Source organism: Mauremys reevesii, linkage group 1 (assembly GCF_016161935.1).
Source record: "Mauremys reevesii isolate NIE-2019 linkage group 1, ASM1616193v1, whole genome shotgun sequence".
Lineage (NCBI taxonomy): Eukaryota > Metazoa > Chordata > Testudines > Geoemydidae > Mauremys > Mauremys reevesii.
The window spans coordinates 57,597,346-57,618,654 of record NC_052623.1 but is presented as its reverse complement, the minus strand read 5'-3'; the positions used below and the strand labels follow the sequence as shown (position 1 = coordinate 57,618,654).

Below are 21,309 nucleotides of genomic sequence, written 5' to 3'. Positions count from 1 at the left end.
GGAGCTGCAGTCTGCAAGGAGAATGGGTGGAAGTGAGTTTAAGTGTTTTCAGCTAGTTATTGGTGAAGCTAAACACAACTGATTTTTGTATAAATACAAGTTAACTCCAGTCTCTGACATAATGCTCCTGATGAATTGCTTCTGCAGCACGGCTGTGCCCAGGCACTGCTTTATGTCATTACACTGTTTGAATACTTTCAAGAAGTGTTGGCTGGCTAGTTGGTCTTTCCCTTTAAGACTTTAGCAATGTTAGAACACATGGTTGTGAGCTTTGAAAAAACAAACAAAAAACCTGCGGTTCTAAATGGATGAGCTAAAGCAGAATAAAACACCAAGACTTCATGTAGGGTTTGTGATGCTAATTCTAGGTATGCTCAAGAAACGGAAAGGAAATATTGTATATATTTAATGTAAGGGAAATGTGGCAATTTCCTCATCTCAGTCTCTGTACTGGCTACAGTAGAAGTTCTTTCTGCGTCGAGCAGGAGTTCAGAATCAGCTGGGATAAGCTTTTAAGCAGGCAAGCTGGGATGAAGGTTGAGTCTGAGGACATAAGCTAAGTTAAGCAAGGAACCCCTGAGTCCCCATGTAACTGACACTCGTCTGCCCGCGTTCCTTTCAGCGTGTACAGTGTACGGCCGTGCACTCTGTTCTCCTCGCACCCCGCTCATGCCCAAACCCGGACTTAGGCACGTGGACTTCTTCCTTCTGCACATTGTCTCATTCCTAACAGGTTTAACTTGGTGTGATAGGCACTGTCCTCATTTTGATTCAAGATGTAGGGAAACGGTGACTAATCTCTTTCCCCCTGATCTAGGAGCTCCGGTTTTCTCTGGCATTTGAGTTCCGCGGGGCAAGTGACAGTTCTTGCATTAAAAGAGAGCAGCCCCGCTTTCACACGCACTCCCATTGAAATGGTAACGGGTCACGGAGCTCCGCCGCGGGATAGGAAGGCAGATAGAAAGCTACCGCTAAGAGAGAAACTAGGACTCCAAGCTAACTGCAGAGGTTTATTGCTGATCAAAAGAAAGCAGCAGCTGAAACAATCTTACACTTCTACGAGGTGAGATGTTGCTGCAGCTGGGGATGATTGGCTCACCTTTATGCTGTGTTGTTTAGCAAGAACGAATACCTAACATGACCGCGTGCAAATATCGTAGAGTTTGAAACGACTGCACCGACCATTGTTTTTCGGGGGGTAGGGAATCAAACGATTATTTGCTGTGTGTTTTCACTGTGCATTTCAGGGGGTTGTCAATTACAGCTGTCACATAAGGGTTTCTTTTGAGTCGGTCCCTGTTCTGTCGTTTATTTTTGAACCAGTCCTTTTCGCTCTTGTTGGCGCACAGCTGGAAGGTGCAAGTACATTGACTGTTGGTGGTTCACGCCTGACTTCCCCCTGGGGACACACATGCTCTTGGACGTTTTATAGAAAATCAAAAAAATCAGCCTAAAACATTTTCCAAAGGAAGGGAACGGTCACGTCAAACTGGCGAGGAATTTCTCTAGGAGGAGGGTGGCGGAGGCTACCAGGAAAGGGGCCACCTGCACCCTGTGTCCCATTGGAACGGAGCCTGCCCAAAGCCGGTTTTGCTCCTCGGTGGGGACTATCCCTTGATTATCCTGCAGGCGGCGCTTTTAGGCATTTACCGTGCCTCCCCACCAGACCAAAAGAAAAAAGTCCCTAGGAGAAGCAGCTCAGCCACACACCAAGGAGGGAAAGACAGAAAGAAATGATCGCGCGGAGAAGCTGACAGAACAAACCAGCGCGCAAGACAATCCGAGGGGTGATCTCCGATGCGAGGTATCTCTTCTGTGGCAGGGGTGTCTTAATACCGGAGAGCGGATCTCCTGGGCAGGAAAGCATCAACTTCAGCTTATTTGTGTTCTTTTCCCTCTGATGTTCATGCCTCGCAGTTGCTCTTCCAACAGGAAACATTTCATGGGGAGGGATTGTTACTTCTTGCAGTCGGCATGGGATTCCCAGGAAGAGTAATGAGACGCCACAATAAACAGCCAGGGAGGAATTTACCACTCATCTGTTGCACTAAAGCGAAGCTACAGGCGCTGTCTCCTTGGTTGGAAGTGTTGAAGACCACCTGACCTGAGGGACAGTGTCTGAAAGATGAAGAGAATAACATAGACATGGAGAAAGTGGATGAGGTGGGCGACTGCAAAAAAAATAAAATCCTAAATGGATTTAATTTATAAATGGTATTGAAATGTGCCCTGATAACTGTTGAAGTAAAAACGCTGGATAGCAACGCATGCATCTAAACCAAGTAAGTTCTCACCCATTTGGGAATATTTTCGTCTTTAAGCTTTGGTTTTATTGTTGTTCCTCTTAAGAGACGCCACCAATTACTGGAATTAACCAACTTTTTCCCAAATAAAAGCACACGGTGACTACAGGGGTTTTGTACCGTCTTGGACCTAGCATTAAGCAACATTTAGGAATTTTTTCCCCTTTACATAATAAACGTGGATTTTTTTTATCGCAATCAGTTTAATTGTTGACATTGTAGAGAGTGCCATCGTCTGGGTTATTGCAAGTGAAGTCTGACACCTGCAGGACAACTGAGTATATGAAAAAAAAACTGAAGGGAAATAGTTTTGTGACGATGACTAGATGTCTCAGAAGTAGCGAGTAGACAACAGAATTGGGTGGGTGTGCTTGCGATGCTCGTAATGTAAACCAAAGGATTTATGCAGACGGCTAATTCTTTCAGACGGGGCTTTCAGGGAGGCGAGTGAAGCTGTTTAACTGGACAGAAGACGAGTTGTAGAGTTAGCGTGCGTGTGCCTTTAAAGTATAGAGGAGAGCAGCTAAGTGACCGTGACCCACAGCTGTTCAGGTGAGGGCTCAGCCTGTATCAGGAATCACCTTTGTCTCATTTTAGATTTTGAATTTCACACCCATATATTATTATTTGCTGCAGAGGTACATAAGTCAGCGCATTCAGAAAAAAAAAAGGTCCTCCTCTCCCTCCAGGTATAGTGTTTAATTATGGCAACTATCACGCTATAGCAAAATATTTTTTCATGGGTTACCGACCTTGTAATTGCTAACACTCAACCGCTTGGGAGGCAGCTGTACAGACACTGATAGGACATTTTTCTTTTTTTAGGAATACTGAACTTTCTAAAACTATGATATAATAAAATGGCAGCACTTCAGTAACAGTGTATTTTCATGTAGGAAAGGATGAGTGATTAGCGTTCTAATAATAATTTATCAGCTAAAATCAAGGGGATATCACAATGGAGTTTTATTAGGATGTAATTTACCAGACAGTAGCAACTCTGCAGGCTGTTTCTTTATCCTGCAATCAACTTGCTATCAGGAAGAGTTACTTATTTAAAATAGTGTTTCTTTCCCCTGATCTGTCTTTGATGCTTTGACACATCCGTTTTCCTACATGTCCTGTCATTGTGAAGTTAAACATTGTTTCAGTTCTGAAAATCAAAGTTGGTGGGGAACAACTACACATCAAGTGCAACAAATTTCATGTACATCTTGTATTTTTTCAACCTTAAAGTATTGTGGGGGGTTTTTTAATTTAATTTTTTCCTACTAACCATTGCTACTACAAAATCCTGAAAAAAACATAAAGAGAATCTGGTGGAAGGAGAGAGTGTGAGGTTGATGGCAAATGAACATGATGAAAATGAGCCTGAGAATGACTTATATGGTAAACAAACTGACTGTAGGAATTCACCCGTGCAATGAATTTACATTTTCAAGCTCCTGAATATTTTGGCTATTTTACAGTAGTCATAATCCTGTTGAAAAGAAGCAGTTGATGTTCTGGAACCTTAAACAAACACTGACAGAAAATATATACTAAGTAAGGGTTGAATTGTAAAATCCACTGCGATTGGCAAGACCTGCAGCTTTGTTGTATTATTATTATATTTTACAAGGCAGTGTCACTAAAATGTTTTTGTTTTACTGGAATCAATTGAGTGAGTCCATGTTAGCATGGCAACTGAAATGTATATTTATCCAAAGGTGCCTCATAAAAGAAGTAGTGCCAGTTCTTCCTGAACTAAAATACCTTCTAGCTAGAAGTGAATAGAAACACTACTCCAAAATGCTTTCTGGTTAGTAGGCACTTCTAAAAAATTAAAAGAAAAGAGACCATAAAACAGAGTTCAGACAATATAGTCAGAGAAGGATGGAATTAACATCTGGTTTCGTTATGATAAATGCATCCACATAAACTCTATATAATATAGCATGTATACAATTAAACAGTAATAAGTCACCAGGACCAGATAATATTCACCCAAGAGTTCTGAAGGAATTCAAATGTGAAATTGCAGAACTACTAACTCTCATCTGTAACCTATCATTTAAATCAGCTTCTATACCAGATGACTGGAGGATAGCTAATGTGATGCCAATTTTTTAAAAAGAATCCAAAGGAGATTTTGGCAATTACAGTCCAGTAAGCCTAAATTCAGTACCAGGCAATTGCTTGAAACTATAGTAAAGAACAGAATTTCCCCAACATAGATGAACACGATTTCTTGGGGAAGAGTCAACATGATTTTTATAAAGGGAAATCATGCCTCACCAATCTACTAGAATTCTTTGAGTGGGTCAATAAGCATGTGGACAAGGGTGATTCAGTGGATATAGTGTAGTTACATTTTCAGAAAGCCTGAAAAGGGCCCTTACTAAAGGCTCTTAAGCAAAATAAGCTGTCATGGGATAAGAGGGAAGGTCCTCTCATGGATCAGTAACTGGTTAGAAGATAGGAAAAAAGGGTAGGAAGAAATGGTCAATTTTCAGAATAGAGAGAGGTAAATAGTGGTGTCCCACAGGGGTCTGTACTGGGACTAGTCCTATTCAGCATATTCATAAATGATCTGGAAAAGGGGTAAAATTTGCAGATGATAAAACACTACTCAAGATGGTTAAGTCCAAAGAGTTACAAAGGATCTCATGAAAATGGGTGACTGGGCAACAAAATGGCAGATGAAATTCAATGTTGATAAATGCAAAGTAATGCACATTGGAAAACATAATCCCAACTATACATATAAAATGATGAGGTCTAAATTAGCTGTTACCACTCAAAAAATAGATCTTGGAGTCATCGTGGATAGTTCTTTTAAAACATCCGCTCAATGTGAAGTGGCAGTCAAAAAAGCGAATAGAATGTAGGGAATCATTAGGGAAGGGATAGATAAGACAGAAAATATCATATTGCATCTATATAAATCCATGGTACACCCACATCTTGAACACTGCATGCAGATGTGGTCACCCCATCTCAGAAAACATATTGTAATTGGAAAAGGTACAAAAAAGGGCAATCAAAATGATTATGGGGTACGGAACAGCTTCCATATGAGGAGAGATTAATAGGAATGGGACTTTTCAGCTTGGAAAAGAGACGACTAAGGTGTGATATAATAGAGGTCTATAAAATCATGATGGGTGTGGAGAAAGTAAATAAGGAAGTGCTATTACTCCTTCTCATAACACGAGAACTAGGGGTCATCGAATGAAATTCAAAGGCAGCAGGTTTAAAACAAAAGGAAGTGTTTCTTCACACGATGCACAGTAAACCTGTGGAACTCTTTGCCATAGGATGTTGTGATGGCCAAGAGTATAACTGGGTTCAGGAAGGAATTAGATAAGTTCATGGAGGATAGATCTAGTGGTGAGTTGGGGCCGGTTCACACGAACCGGTTGTTAAATTTAGAAGCTGGTTTAGAACCAGTTGTTAAAGGGGTGGGTAAACTCTGGCCCACGGGCCACATCCGGCCCACAGGACTGTCCTGTCTGGCCCGCCTGAGCTCCTGGTTGGGGAGGCTCCCCTGGCCCCTCCCTCGCCTTCCCCCCTCTCGCAGAGTCTCAGTGTGCCAACACTGCCAGTGCCAGCGCTCTGGACTGCTCCTGGGCAGCTCCTGCCACTTTGAGTGGCATGGTAAGGGGGTGGGGCAGCGAGCTCCAGTGGGCTGTGCGGCATCCATACACACTGCCCTGAGCAGCTGGGTAAGGGGGCCAGGCCGGGGCTGGGAGGAATGGCAGGGAGTAGTTTGAGGGGGTGGAGGTTCTGGGGTGGTGGTCAGGGGATGGGGAACGGGGTTGGGTAGGCGTGGGAGTTCCGGGGGTCTGTTGGGGTGGTGGTGGATGGGGTTGGGGCAGTCAGGGGACAGAGAGTGGGGCAAGTTGGGAAGGGGGTGGGGCTCTGGGGGGGCAGTTAGGGTTGTGGGTCTCGGGCTTGTACTTACTGGGTGGTGCTTAATAACCTGTTCCCTACCAGGTTGTCATCGGCACTTCAGTGATGGGTCGTTCACTTGTTCTGGGTCTTTGGCAGCACTGAAGGACATACCATCAAAGTGCCACCGAAAACCTGGAGCGAGTGAAGGGCCCACTGCCGAAGTGCTGCCGAAGACCTGGTAGGGAACTGGTTATTAACATTCTGGCAGCTAATTGCTGGATAGCCAGGATGGACAGGGGTGATAGTTATTAGCCAGGATGGACAAGGGTGATGTCCCTAGCCTCTGTTTGCCAGAATCTAGGAATGGGCAACAAGGGATGAATCACCTGATGATTCATTCACTCTGAAGTACCTGGCACTGGCCACTGTCAGAAGACAGGATGCTGGGTTAAATGGACAATTGGTCTGACCCAGTATTGCTGTTCTTATTTAATGTAGGTCCTACATCCCAATACAAAAAAGAAAATTATTAGAGGAGGCTTCATCAGGCACTTAAATACTCTAGTGGTAAGGGACATTTCACTTCCTAGATTGATTTCTTTATGAAAAGAATGGACCTGAATAGTTTGAACAAACTTCCCTACACAATATATCCAGATTTTGTGTAATATAGCACTATCCACCACAGCAGCCAGTTTTCTGTGAAGAAAGATCAGCTGGATATCACAGTGATAGGTGCCTTGGAAATACTCAAGAAAGATGGATAACTCTTAAGATCTGATCCTGTAGACCTTACTGAGGCAAAAGGAAGGATTGGCCCCTAGGTTTCATCACCAAAATAATTTAAGGGCTCTATTCCCCATCCGTGGAAGACACTGGCAAAACTTCTTACGGTTGTAGGATAGGGCCCTAAGACACGATTATTGCTCTATCTTTCCCCATATCTTTCCTTTCTGTTCAGACTGTCACATGGGAAGATTACTTCAAAGCCAATCAAAACATACAGATGGATGTCTCTTAAATTCAACCCTACTCTTCTTCTATTGATGCTGACATCATTTCTTCTAGTAGCTGGTCCCCCTTTTCAGAAGGCAGTCCATGAAGAAAGCATTCAGTCCCTCAGTACCTCTTCATAGAGGATAGATCCAGTGGTGAGTTGGAGCCGGTTCACATGAACCCGTTGTTAAATTTAGAAGCCGGTTTAGAACCAGTTGTTAAAGGGGTGGGCAAACTCTGGCCCGTGGGCCACATCCGGCCCGCGGGACCGTCCTGTCTGGCCCGCCTGAGCTCCTGGCTGAGGAGGCTCCCCTGGCCCCTCCTCCGCCTTCCCCCCCCCTCACAGAGTCTCAGCGTGCCAACACTGCCAGGGTCACACTCCTCACCTGGCAGGATTGTGACCATTATTTTGAATATGCCAGGGCCAAAATACGTTGCCTGTTAATACACACATGATCAGTGAGCCACAGCACTCCCTTTTTAATAAAGGTTAGTTTGCGTTCGACCACTGAGGCCAACCCATCAAGTACTTGTTCAAGGTGACTTGCAGAAGAAGCTATGTGGTGCAGAGCGCTAAAGTATTAGCCTCTCTCTTCCAGAGATATCTGTTTAAATCCTAATTTAGGTGACAAGTAAAAAGTGAGTCTGTCTCGTCCAACACCTGTGGAGATTTGGCTCTATCCCCAAAACATGATGCAGTTTGACAGCCTCTTCTCGGGAGATACACAGGATTGGTGTAGCTGAAGTGCTGCAGGTCAGGATTGGAATGTACTGGCAAAACAACAGGGAAAGTCCTGTACTGCACCAGCCTCTGCCACGCCTGACCAGATAGGCTGTGCTATTATCCCCTCACTTCCTCAGGGCTACGTTCCCTTTTCAAATGTTAATTTAAAAAAGAAACAGATTTGCACTGGATCTGAAAAGACAACATGGAAGCAGCTAGAAAAGACTTAATTATAGCATATTTTGAGACAAAGTAAACAAGAATGGAGGGGGGACACACTCACAGCAGTTTTTCTACTCAGACTACAGCACATAATGGCTTTATTTATTGTCAGGCAAAATGTTATCTCCGGTCTTCTATGTAACTTCAAATCCAAGCTACGTTGGTTTACAATATAGCTGTTTCATCAGCCATAAGTTTTAAAATTACTAAAAGCAAGATGATTTAGAGTTAAGATGAAAATTTGCTTTTAATTTACCCCTTTGTAGCCATATTTTGCATCAGTGTATGGTATTAAAAATCAATCTTTTTTTTTTTAAAAGCCCTAGACTCATTGAGGCAGAGGAAAGACAGAATTCTGCCCTTAGCTCTGATCTGAGTGATTTAACATAGATTTTGATTATATTCAAAAGCTATGTGCCAGTATCCAAGTGCTTATTGAGATATGATATTGCTGAACAATTTTTTGTGGTTTAATACATTGTAAATAAAAAGGCTCTAAAAAGTGACCACACACAAAGGGCTAATAAATTAAAGCTACTTTTTGTAACAAAAAAGAAATGGACATCCAGGCAGAAATCCTTTCTAGGTACATTAAATGTCTGACTAATGCAATTTGAAACTGGTAAGGCAAGAAAGCATGAAAATAGGAGTTAAATGCTTTGCACAGCAAGGTTTACAAGGTAATAAAAGATTGTCAGTATGCTGCATAGAAAAAAAAGTAACTAATATACCTTCTGTAGATCATTTCCCAGCTTAAAATTCCAAAAGTCTGCTTCTACTTTTAAAAAATGTATTTCTTATTTAGATAGAACAAGAGGTGTGCTAAAAATGTCACAGAATAAGTGCGTATAAAATTAGATTTATCTTTGTTTCCAAATTATTTTGAAAGTGGATTTTAGAAAAAAAGCTTCTGAAAATTTGCTGGGTTTAATTTTTCTTATATCAAATGTTCGAGAGCCTGAGCCATGCAAAGCTAACCTCTACATCTGTGAGCCCAGAAGCTGTGGAAGATTCCTGGGTTCATAGATTTATAGATTTCCAAGCCCAGAAGGGACCATTGTGATCATCTAGTCTGACCTCCTGTATAACACAGGCCAGAGAACATCCCCAAAATAATTCCTAGAACCCGGCAGGCTACACTTGTCTGAAAATATCTCTCTGTGTCTATGGTGTACAGGGTTAGGTGCTCAAATACTATGGTAATGAATGGGAAACTTATAAGCATGATTTTTTTTTATTAGGCTTTTCTGTGGTAGAGTCTATGAGGCCCCAGCACTCCATTCTCCTGGACTGGCTCCATCCTTGTGGTGATCTCCCCTGTGATCTAACTGTTGTTTTAGTGTCTAGTGGTGACTTCTCCATCCCAAGATATCACCTCTATGGTTTCCCAGAAAGTTCAATTTCTTTGGCCTCTGCTCTTTTATCTTCACCCTTTCTGTCATTTTCTCTCTATTTGCCTTTACTCTCGTGTTTACACAAATGATAGCTGGAGATATTCCTGGATACTTAAGTGATTCCTCCTTCTCAACCCTAACTTTGATCAAGTAAACTTGTTGCTTTTATTTCAAGTCAGCAAAATATCTCACATGAAAAGTGGATCTGCTGAGTGAGCAGGAGGAGCACTGCCAAAAAACAACCCTAGATGCAGATCTCCTGTTTACATCCACTAAGCAAAACTGATTCCACTTGCATAAAACCAGAGTATCCAGGCAGTATGTGTGTGGGTGCAGAGCAGCTGGGGAGATAGAATCTACCACTACTGGAGCTTAGAGCCAGGGTTCAGACCTGTGGTTCATCCCTTCCCTTCCCAACCTTTGAAAGCTGCAGTTCCAGCGAAAGGGAATTTCACCCATTGTTTGTAACTGTAGGGTCAGACTTAAAACTCAACTCTCACTTTCCTGCCCGCATTCTCTAAGGTCCACCTCAGATAGAGTTATTCAGGAGACACATTATGCACATCTCAAGAAGCAGACCATTGGCTTACCCAGTCTAATGAACAGATAATTGTGCCCCACAGAGCAAAGTCACAAGGATATTCTGTGCTTAAGTAGCCCTGATTGGCCAACTTTTATGGTTATGCACCCTCTGCATGCTCTCAAACCTGCTGCAGGCCATATAGTGGGCCTAGACCAAAAAAGTGGACATGACTTTTCTTGATTTTCAATTTCTGAAAATTTGCCTGTGATGGGGTGTTCACCCCCACACTAGCCTAGAAGGGGGTGATGAGGCTGAGAAGGGGCCAATTAACCAGATAAACCACAGCTGAGGTGGCCTATGTAACCGCTGAATGATGATGGAACCCAGCTGAGAAGAAACAGAAGTGGTTAGTATAAAGCCAGGAAGCTGGCAGCAGAAGGAGGCCACAGTGAGGGCTCTGGACATTAGAGAGGAAAGGAAGGAAATCTAGGAGCAGAGCTTAGGGAAATGGCAGCAAGGTTTAAATGGTGCAGACATTGGTTGCTGATTAGAGGGTCCCAGAAGTGGAAGCTGGAGTAGAGAGTGGGCCCAGGTTCCCCTACCAGCCACTGGGGAAGTGGCACAGTCCTGGCAGTGAGGGAGAAGACTACGATTTTTGGATGGACAGATTTTGAAACGCCCAGAAGGCATTAACACACACTGACCTGGATAAGGGACCAATCCAATGAAGAGAGAAGACCCTGAGTCACACAGAGAGAGAGAGGGAGAGAGAGAGGCAGCAGGATGCATGAATGAGTGACAGATGGCGGTGTTGGACCTGGAAGGAACTCCTCCCCAGAACAGTGAGAAGGAGGCACCCCAGTGGTGACAGTGCCCATCACCCATGTACAACTTTTAAAAACCAGGATGTTCCAAGTATCAATTTTAAGAACCAACAAAAATAAAATCTCCACCCTTGAATCCAAATAAACATGATACTCATTTCATCTGCTCCCACTCCTAGTGAATGTCTCAGGAAAATAGATGGCTGTGCTACTTAGTATGATGCCCAGCATACTTGGGTTCTGTTAGACCAAGGAATTGGTAGTGAATTCCACAATCAAAAGCCCTACACTGAAACCCACCTCAACTAGCTGCTAAATATTAAAATCTGGAGGCTGTGAACTCAAGCTCATTGGACAGCTCTATCTTCATGGCAGTATGTTTGGACAGAGAGAGAGGGGAGGTCTTTTAGGTAGCCATGTGGGATTTTAAAGAATGAGGCCAACAATTTGAATTGCAACCAGAAGTGAAGAAGAAACCAATGTAGTGTCTGGAGAAGTGATGTAATGTTTTTAGTATGTGGTCAATATGTTTAGGCAGATAAATTCCCACATTCTGCATCTGCTGTAGATTCCAAGTGATCTTCAACTCCAACCATTTGTAGAGCAGACTGCAGTTATTCAATATGAAAATGAAAAAGGCCTGGATGTCAATAGCAAGATCTACATTGAAGAGAAATAGTCACTATTATCTGACCAAATGCAGATTTTTTTTTTAAAAGACATCCCTGTCCACTTTGTCAACTGGGAAGGAATCCATGAATTGCATAAACTTCCAGTTGCCTGCACTGCTGGCAGGTTGTTAGCCATCATCTGTGCAATCCATTTACCCTAGCTTCAGGTCTTTGAAGCAAATGGCTTTATGTGGAGCAGCACTGAACAGCTCACAACAGCAGCTGTGTGAAATGTGGGTGACTTTAAAGGCTTATTTGTCCAATTTGTTGTCCATCTTATTAAAACAGGTAGAAACTGCAGCAAATGGATCTACAAAGTCTATCACCTGCATGGCATAGAGCCAGCTGGTATGTTGACCAATATAGTTCATGCTGTATGACAGTGGCATCAGTGGAGTGATGCCTCTATCTGCAGTGTATTATAGGAATTTGGCCAGGGCACCTGGGGACCACTTTACCATTCCACTACATTTCCACTGGTAAGGGATATAGGACATTGCTGAGAGTGGAATATGCACATGATGGGCTGGGAACTCTGTCTCCACTTAGTCAAGCTATACATACCATAGGAAGTCAGTAATCATTGGATGATATGTGGATAATATACACAACCATCTGTTTTTTGTGGGGAGATTAGGGGAGGGGCTTTTGCCTTATCTCCCTACTATGTTGCACCCATTTCTCTAGGTCAGGACAAGAAGTAGAATGTTAATTGTCTTCATCTGGGAGAAAAATGTAAAGGCATTCCTACTTAGCATGTATTTTATCTTTAGTAGACTAGAAAACTGGTGTTATATCTAAGAAGTGTACTGGACCACACAGAGAGCACACGCTTAGTCCTAGGACAATTTCATCTTCTTCTATATTGCTGTAGACTTCTGTTAACTTGTTATGAAAACAAAAATGCTGTAAATACAGCTGCTGTTTGTTAGTAAATATTTTCTTATTAAAACATTTCTTTTTTAAAAAGTGGGACAGTCCCACTTACATTTTCCATAGGGGAATTAAATTAGTAGCAATGGTAGTGTGTGCATTTTGGGGCATATTGTGTCTGATTCAAAACTTACTTACAGTAAATATGTATACAGAGACTTTCAGCAAGAATGTTTGTGCTGACAAATCCACAAGCTGTGGAAAGGGATTTCAAGGCCAACTGTTTCCTAGGCAAACTAAATCAGTGACAGAGTCCTGTCCGCTTCTGCAGGATGCACTGGATCAGAGGTCAGCAACCTCTGGCATGCGGCTCGCCAGGATAAGCACCCTGGCAGGCCAGGCCAGTTTGTTTACCTGCTACGTCGGCAGGTTCGGCCGTTCGCAGCTCCCACTGGCCGCGGTTCGCTGTCCCAGGCTGATGGGGGCTGCGGGAAGCTGTGGTCAGCACATCCCTCACCCGCGCCGCTTCCCGTAGCCACCATTAGCCTGGGACGGCAAACCATGGCCAGTGGGAGCCGTGATCAGCTGAACCTTCCGACACGGCAGGTAAACAAACTGGCCCGGCCCACCAGGGTGCTTACCCTGGCGAGCCGCGTGCCAGAGGTTGCCGACCCCTGCACTGGATCCTCACCCACTGGCGTCGTAACTCCCATTGACATCAAATGTGCAGGGTCTGGCCTTCCAACCACAGCATTATGAATACACCATACCAAACAAGTGCAAGTACCCTGTCATCTGTTCTCAGAGTGAGTTAAAATTCATGTGAGGACAGGTTAGCTAGACTAAAATGTGGTGTTCTGTGTGTTTGTGTGAAATTCACCCCTCTGCAAAGTGCCAACACAAGGACTATGCACTGTCTAAGAAAACTTCAGATTTTTTTCATCAAAAATCCCAACACCCCAAACTGGAAAGTTTTCAGCTGCACTCACACTCACTGAAGAGTCTAAATTTTCCATGGACCCATCCCCTCCACTATTAGCCAGTCAGAGCTAGCGTGGACCCTTCACTGGTAGCTGGGAAGAATTGTTGCGCCACCTACATTGCATTCAGTCTGCTTCTGTGGAGGGGGAGGGCAGCATTTAGCCCAGGGGTCGGCAACATCTGGCACGCGGCTTGCCAGGGTAAGCACCCTGGCGGGCTGGGCCAGTTTGTTTACCTGCCACGTCAGCAGGTTCGGCCAATTGCGGCTCCCACTGGCCGCGGTTCACTGTCCCAGGCCAATGGGAGCTACAGGAAGCGGCGCGGGCCGAGGGATGTGCTGGCTGCGGCTTCCCATAGCCCCCATTCGCCTGGAGCGGCAAACCATGGCCAGTGGGAGCCGCAATCAGCTGACCCTGCTGACACGGCAGGTAAACAACTGACCCGGCCCCCAGGGTGCTAATCCTGGCGAGCTGCGTGCCAGAGCTTGCTGACCCCTGATTTAGCCTCTGCAGATGCTCTCAAGAGTGTTTTTTTTTTCTTGCAACCTACCTTAGTCCACTGAATACTTGGTTACAGCTAAAAGTATTATCTTTGGGTTCTCAGGTGGTGATATCCTTGCTTTAATCTCTAGCTATGTGGAGTTGCTTGTTCTTAATAGATCATTTCCAGGTAAATCCTCTTGTTAAGCTTGAATGCTAACTACTGCGGCATCCTCTGTTGGAGAGGAATTAAAATATCTCATTTGCATTTTGTTTAGACACAATTTTATTTAAACTAGGAGAGAGAATGTTAGCCTTTCATTTTGGATAATAATCCTTTAAGACAAGCAGTGCTGCAGTCAGCCAACAATATCAGATTTTAAATGTTGTTTATGCTGATATAATCAGCTTGGTTTTTACATTTAACTTATTTGTATAGAGTGGTTGAACCTGCAAATTATTCACAGCTGTAAAATTTACGCTAAAAAATTCTGCATGGAGGCTTCAAATACTAGTTATATGCCATAGAGAGGGATAGTCTGACCTTGTGTAAAATCAGGGACTACCTACCGAAAAGTGCTTCTAACTTTCCCACCCTCCTAGCAAAAGAGATGCCCATCCAAAAGGCCAATCCAGTGTCCAAACTTTTATACTTTTGAATTTTAAAGGAATTTTTTTAGTAAGTGGACCCTACAGTGCTATAAAATAATTAAGGTTTATGACACTGATGTAAAGCATATGTTATATCCATTTTTAACTGATGGCGGTCTTGTCAAGCCTCAGTTTCCCTAAAGTCTCCCAATGCATATCAGTGAGAGATGAAGGAATAGGATTCATATTCTAATTTATGTGCTCTAACTACTAGTCACATTTTCTTTTATAGGGGAAATGATGTCTAGCACAGCACAATTGTGATGCCATATTTTGGACTCTCCACTTAAATAGAAATATTTTCATTCATGGTTGTTTAACTTAATGGTCTTAAGCTGGAACATATTTGTTTATGTATGGAAGCCAGTAATACCAAATACTTAGAGCTTGGAGATTATACAGTATGTTTATTGCTGCAATATCTTCATGTGTAACTAAACTTCTAATGTGTAACTCTTCTCTAAATTCTCCTGAAGGTCTATTTTTTCCACAGTGCTTACAACATGCTTGCTAAGTAAGGACTCAAGTCTCCTGTATCTGAGTTCCAGTCGGTAGAGAAGAGAGGTGGGGGAGCTATCAAAAGCTGGTTATGTCTCATTGATTCTGTGCCCATCAGACCCCAGTGTAAGTAAGAATAACCAAGGGATTGCTATAACTTAGGCTCCTGACAGATGGTCTGAAGGGCCAGCATAGGGCATGGAGCATTACCACAGCCCCTGATATGCTCCCTCTCCTCCCTGGACATAGCTGCTACAACTGGGTGGGGTGCTGGTTGGCTGATGCAGGAACTGGTTCTGCTCTCTTTACGCCAGTGAGGAGTTCTTTTCTACCAGGGGAATTCTCCAGGGGCAAATTACATATCCAGAATCCAGCCCCTTTACTGGATAGTGGTGGAAACAGGCCAGACCATAAGATAGAATCTGGACTGAAGTCTACACATTCACTCTATCCATTTATCTAAAAACCCCAAGCCAAAACACATGATTTTATTATAAACAGACACTTCTTTCCTCCATCATTCCTCTATGCATTCACCACATCGAATAAGCATGTATTCTTATTGATATTATAGAATCATAGGACTGGAAGGGATCTCAAGAGGTCATCTAGTCCAGTCCCCTGCACTCATGGCAGGACTAATTATTATCTAAACCATCCCTGACAGGTGTTTGTCTAACCTGCTCTTAAAAATCTCCAGTGATGGAGATTCCACAACCTCCCTAAGCAATTTATGCCAGTGCTTAACCACCCTGACAGTTAGGAAGTTTTTCCTAATGTCCAACCTAAACCTCCCTTGCTGCAATTTAAGACCATTGCTGCTTGTCCTATCCTCAGAGGTTAAGAACAATTTTTCTCCCTCCTCCTTATAACAACCTTTTATGTGATTGAAAACAGTTATCATGTTCCCTGTCAGTCATCCTCTCTCCAGACTAAACAAATGCAATGTTTTCAATCTTCCCTCACAGAAAATATTTTCTAGACCTTTAATAATTTTTGTTGCCCTTGCCCTTCCTACCTTGCCCTTCATTATTCTTGTCATCTACCACCTCATCATTCTGTCAACTCCAAAAATAGTGCATAAGCTTGAAGCAGTGATATTGCCATCTATTTGTTTTGCAATGTGACAGACTTAGAAAGGAACCAACCCATTTCACCTCCAAGAATGTGGCTGGTCCAAGTTATCCTGTGTGTTGGTAATACATCCTCCTTAATGCACAGATAAGGAAGATGTATCCAAGGAACCCATTAGATGGTGTATCTGCAAAGCAGCTGTCTACTCTGGAGTATTACCAAATGGTTTATTAGTTTGTTACAGCTTTCAACAGAACCTATCAGAAAATCTTAATTATCCAGAAGCATTGCTGTGGAGCACTGCTTTCCCCTGGTGTTTATCCCCCTGTTTCCATACTATTCCTACTATCTAGGCACTGCTGACTAAAGGCAAGGTGGATTGGAGTTGAATGAGAAATCAGGACTAAAAATCAAAATGCAATTACCAACATGGGAAAAAAACTGGATGGTATTTCAAAACAAACAAACAACCCCAAACAAGTCAAAATAGCAGGCCCCTTCATTTCAAAACAGCCATATAAATGATTTGTGGAAAAAGCTTAAGACAACTGTGAGTAATATCACCAAATTAGAATAAGGCTGCTTGTGTATTTATCACAGAGAATTCTTACTGACAGCTCCAAAATAGACATACTTGTATGGTTTGTTTTGCTTTTATTAACATAGCAGTTTGGTACACATTGTACAAGGAGAGCGAAACATGTTTAAGTCTCTAGTTATCTTATTTCATTAGTGTTCCCTTGTTCTGTTTCTTATTTACTCAGAGCAAATGTAATGTTCTTACCTTAAACAAACCCTTTGCACCTAAGGAAGGGGTATAATTAAAGGCTATGTTAATCAATAAACACTTCATTGTAAGGAACCTTTGTGAGCAACAAGGAATACACTACATTTTGCAGTATTTGGTAACAGAAGCTCTGATTTAGGAAAGTATTTGAAGTATATGCTTAACTTTAAGCATGTGTTGAAGCCAATGGGATTTCAGCACATGGTTAAAGTTAAGAACATGCTTAAGTGCTTTCCTGAATCAGGGCCTAAGGATTGTAATTTGAAGTATGAGGTGAAATATTACTTATGGTAACAGAGAAAAACAACAGCATGTTCATATATGGTGTTGATAAACCTCAGTTCATGGGTTTTATACATGTAAGATAATTTTAAAGAAGTCCGTTAGTGTATGTTGCTTTTTTCAGTCTAAATCCTTTTTTTGCATTCTTCCCAGGTATCAGCATATCTGTTCATATACATACAGCTGAGTGTTTCTTCTTTTTTTCCCCTTTAGTGTCCATGAGAACCCCCTCCTTTAAAATCTCTCAATGATGTTTGCTATTGTCTAAAAATACAGTATTTCGCTGTTGAGAATGCTATATTCAAAATTCATTCCATTGCTCTTGCATATCAAAGCTATTCTCAAAAGTCCCAAAAGAGCTAGGTATTTATTTATTTTCCATTTGCACCTATCATTATTCTCTAACCATCCTACAAAAGGTAAAATAACAATGTTGATCAAACTGCGTGTACTAATAGTAAAATTACTTGGAATTCTGGTGCCCCGATATGAAATCACACACAAAGTTTCCTTGTTCTAGATCAGTCAGACTCAAATTTTCTCAAATGGAGGCTACTCCTTCGAAAACTTGGCCCATTAGATATTATAGAAGAATAATGCTCTACCCATTTTCTGTTTTATTCAAAAATTCATTAGTTTATTACAAAGACATATGCTTTTATTCTCCACTCCAGTAAGCCAAGATACCTTTATAGTGGCGTAGTTCTAGTGTAATGGCATGGCGATCAAGCCCAAAGTCTTGTTATTGATCATTTAGAAATGTATTTAGTTTAAAACAAGATTCTATTTTCCATAATTGTTACTTTTCATTATGATCTGTTCATTAAGAAAAATTCCACCCAGTCCTGCACTGCAAAACCTTTGGCAGGTCTCCATAAATCCATTTTTTGTGGCAATGCATGAACTTTTATTTTTAAAAATTGAATATATCTCCATTTATAGGCCATCAAAGTATATTTTCATTGAATTTTACCTTAGAATTTGCACACACTTTTCTTCAAGAGCAGCACTCACTTGATTGCCTTTACAGCCTGACAACATAGCCCTGAAATCATGTAGCAATTTGGGTGCCCAGTGATCTTTTACACTGGTTATCTTAAAAGTACTGGCTAATTTGCAATAATCTTCATAGGCCTTAAAAGTATTGGCTTCATAGGCTTAAAAATATTGGCTAATTTGCAATAATCTTAATCTTCACAGGCCTGATCTTCCAAGACCAATGTACACTTAGTGCTTGATCCTGCCAGGTGCTAAACTCTCTGACCCCAGTCCCACAAAGCACATATGTATATACTTGACTCTCAGCACAGGAATAGTCCAAATGAAGTCACACGATATAAACTTGTGTAAGTGCGTTCCTGAATTGGAGACTAATCTACTCACAGTTTTTGTAAGGGTATAACTAATTCAGTTAGGGGTGTGATATTTTTTTTTAATCCAAAATTGTCATGCCAGTACAACTAGTTATGCCAGTATGAGTGCTTATGCCAGTATACTTTATATTCTCATATACAAAAGGGAATAAGTTATACCAGGATAAGGCACCTTTACATTGGTATAACTGTGTCCGCACTAGGGGGCTTATAACTTTAATTGTACAAATATTTCAGTATACGTGCATAGTTAAAGTGGTATCATTTGTCAGTATAGACAAGGCCTATGTACTTGATTGCACTGGAAAATCAGGTTCTTAGGCGTCTGAGGACATCATCTAAGTCCACAAATCACAAGAAGATATTTTACAAATGTGTCCAGGAGAATTAACATACATTTTTCTTGCTGTGAACTGAAAAGGCAGAGCTGATATAAGGCTGATTAAAATACCCTCATTGTTATACCAGATCTTTGGTTACCTCTTCTGGTTTACTGTGTTTTAAAGACATTCAGGAACCAGTCTGAAGAATGTTTGATAGCATTGCCAACAGAGAGTAGATCAGTTCTCGGCTGGTGATCACAACAAAATAATTCAGTCCCAAAAGCTCTAATCCGACAGCAAGCACTGGAAAAGTCCAGTGTTAAACATGTATGTGTTCTTAACCAAATTTCCAAGAAAATCAGTATTATTATTCTGACTCAAGGCTGCTAACTGCTTCTGTTTTATCTTAAACATTAAGCTAAAAATCATATGTTATTAAGGAGTATCAAGTCTTTTTTTAAAAAAATCCTTTGAATATGTGTCTTTCCTTATTAAAATGCCACAGCATTCTATGGTAAGAGCTCTGAACACTATAACACATTAATGGAAGCCGTGGCTTTCTAGGCCATAGACTTTTTTGGCATTTTCTTCTAGGAGGCCATAGACTTTTTTGACATTTTCAATTATTTGGAAGATACAGAGTTAAGGATTTCCAGCTGTGGTATATACACACAGGATAAACAGTCTAATGGTTTTCTTAGACTCCATTTTTGACCCCAGTTTGGCCCATTTTGACCACTCAAGCACACAGAGGGCATAAAGTTATCTTTTATGGCTACTTGTCAGTGTAGGGGAAATCCTATGGGGAAGAGAGACAGTTCTACTCCCCATTAAATCTCCAGTGAGCACCAGCTTGTGGAATGAACCTGTGGGGGGGGTCAAAGACGTGTTGAGGTTCAGATTACAGCAGTCCTAAGGCTGCTGTAATTTATACCTGGCTGGCCCCAAAATCTTAGATCTAAAACAGGTGATATGAAACTACTTTTGTCCTCCCCCGTTCCCAGATCCTGTGGCAAGTGCTGTTTGGCCAGACCCGAGAATTAAGCCAATATCTTTGATTCCATTCTTTATTACCCACAACGTGCTCCCCCCCCCACAAGGTTTTATGTACAACAATTCTTCAATCAATTAATCAGATTCATGTAAGCCTAACAACAACATCTAAAAGTGTTTGATTTTTAGATGAACTGCACATGGCCTCCATCATATAAAACTGTTGGAGGAAGCAGGGCACCATACTCTAATCGCGCTTGGGAGTTTTCATGAGAAATCTTCTTCTGGTTTTAGTGTGTTTGATGTACCTGATAGACAAAGAACAGGTGCTGAGGATGAATGTGATGAGGATGAAGAGGTGACCAGTAAGCTATAAAGGTTTAACTTGGGATGCAGATTGAAAACAAGGATCATATACACAGAACATAAATTGTTAGTTCAAATAAAGCCAACTGCAATTTTTTCCAATAACATATAAACATATTTTTTAACAAGGTCCCATCATTCATTCATTCATGCCCGTCACCCCAACCGGGGTATGGGCCGCCAACAACAGATCTCCATAGTCTTCTATCCTGGGCCTTTTGCTATCAACCTGCTAATGCCTAGTACCTCCTCCTTTACCCTGACTTGGGACAGGCAGATGGCCCCAAAGGACCTCTCTGGTGGAGTTACAAGGTCCCATAACAGTAAATAATTTTCTTCAATGATCATTCTCTGGATAGGGAGAATTCACAGACATTCCCTCAGTGTGTTGTCTCCTTTATTGTTTGACAGCTAATCTTTTTACTATTTATAAGCTTCTTATTTTTATTACTTTTCATTATAATTATTATTTTTTTTACTGATTAAAAAACTACATGCTCCATGCTCCAAAGAGCTTGCAAACTAATTTTGACAGGCCGTAATGAGAAAATGTAACCAGACAGAAGGTTGGATCTGAAGAAAGAATGACAAGAGCAACTCCCATTTCTCCCATTAGTCTTCTTAGACTTCCTTAGTTTGAATTTTTATCAGAAACAGCCTTTGATTCAAAGGCAAAAAGACCCTTCCTGTGGTAAATTAGTGTGCCCTAAACCCAGGGAACAGGAGGAGCATAATTTGAGTTAACATTAATATTTCATCCTGTGCAGATTGTTTCCCAAAACTTTTCATAAAATTAAAATGCTTATTTTTTAAAAAATAAACAAGTTAATCAGTTCATAAATCAAATTGCATTTGAGGTATAAAAGTTGATTAGAGGAGAAAGCTAAAAGCAATAGTAATTAAGCATGATTTAAAAGGAGGATTAACAGCTGTAGAATTGAGAAAGATTAGGAATGTATTTAAATAAAATACATCACATAGAAGGAAGCACAACAGGGAATAGACGATACTCATGAGATTTCAGAGAGGCATTGAGAATACAGGCAGTGTGCTGTTTAAGAGTGAAAAGCATGGTTTGAAGTATAGCAGATAAAAA

General features: G+C 41.6%; 1 protein-coding gene across 2 annotated transcripts in view; it reads left to right on the top strand.

Annotated features, from left to right (window-relative positions):
* Positions 1-1,000: 1,000 nt before the first annotated feature.
* The window catches only part of TRPC4 (transient receptor potential cation channel subfamily C member 4), a 196,082-nt gene continuing 175,773 nt past the window's right edge, over positions 1,001-21,309 (top strand). Inside the window, exons 1-2 of one of the 2 annotated variants that reach the window (XM_039520818.1) lie at positions 1,001-1,804; positions 1,933-2,282. The gene's annotated coding sequence lies outside the window, so the exon portion shown is untranslated. Of the gene's footprint in view, positions 2,283-21,309 lie in introns of both variants that reach the window. The other variant, XM_039520817.1, reaches the window with a different exon arrangement.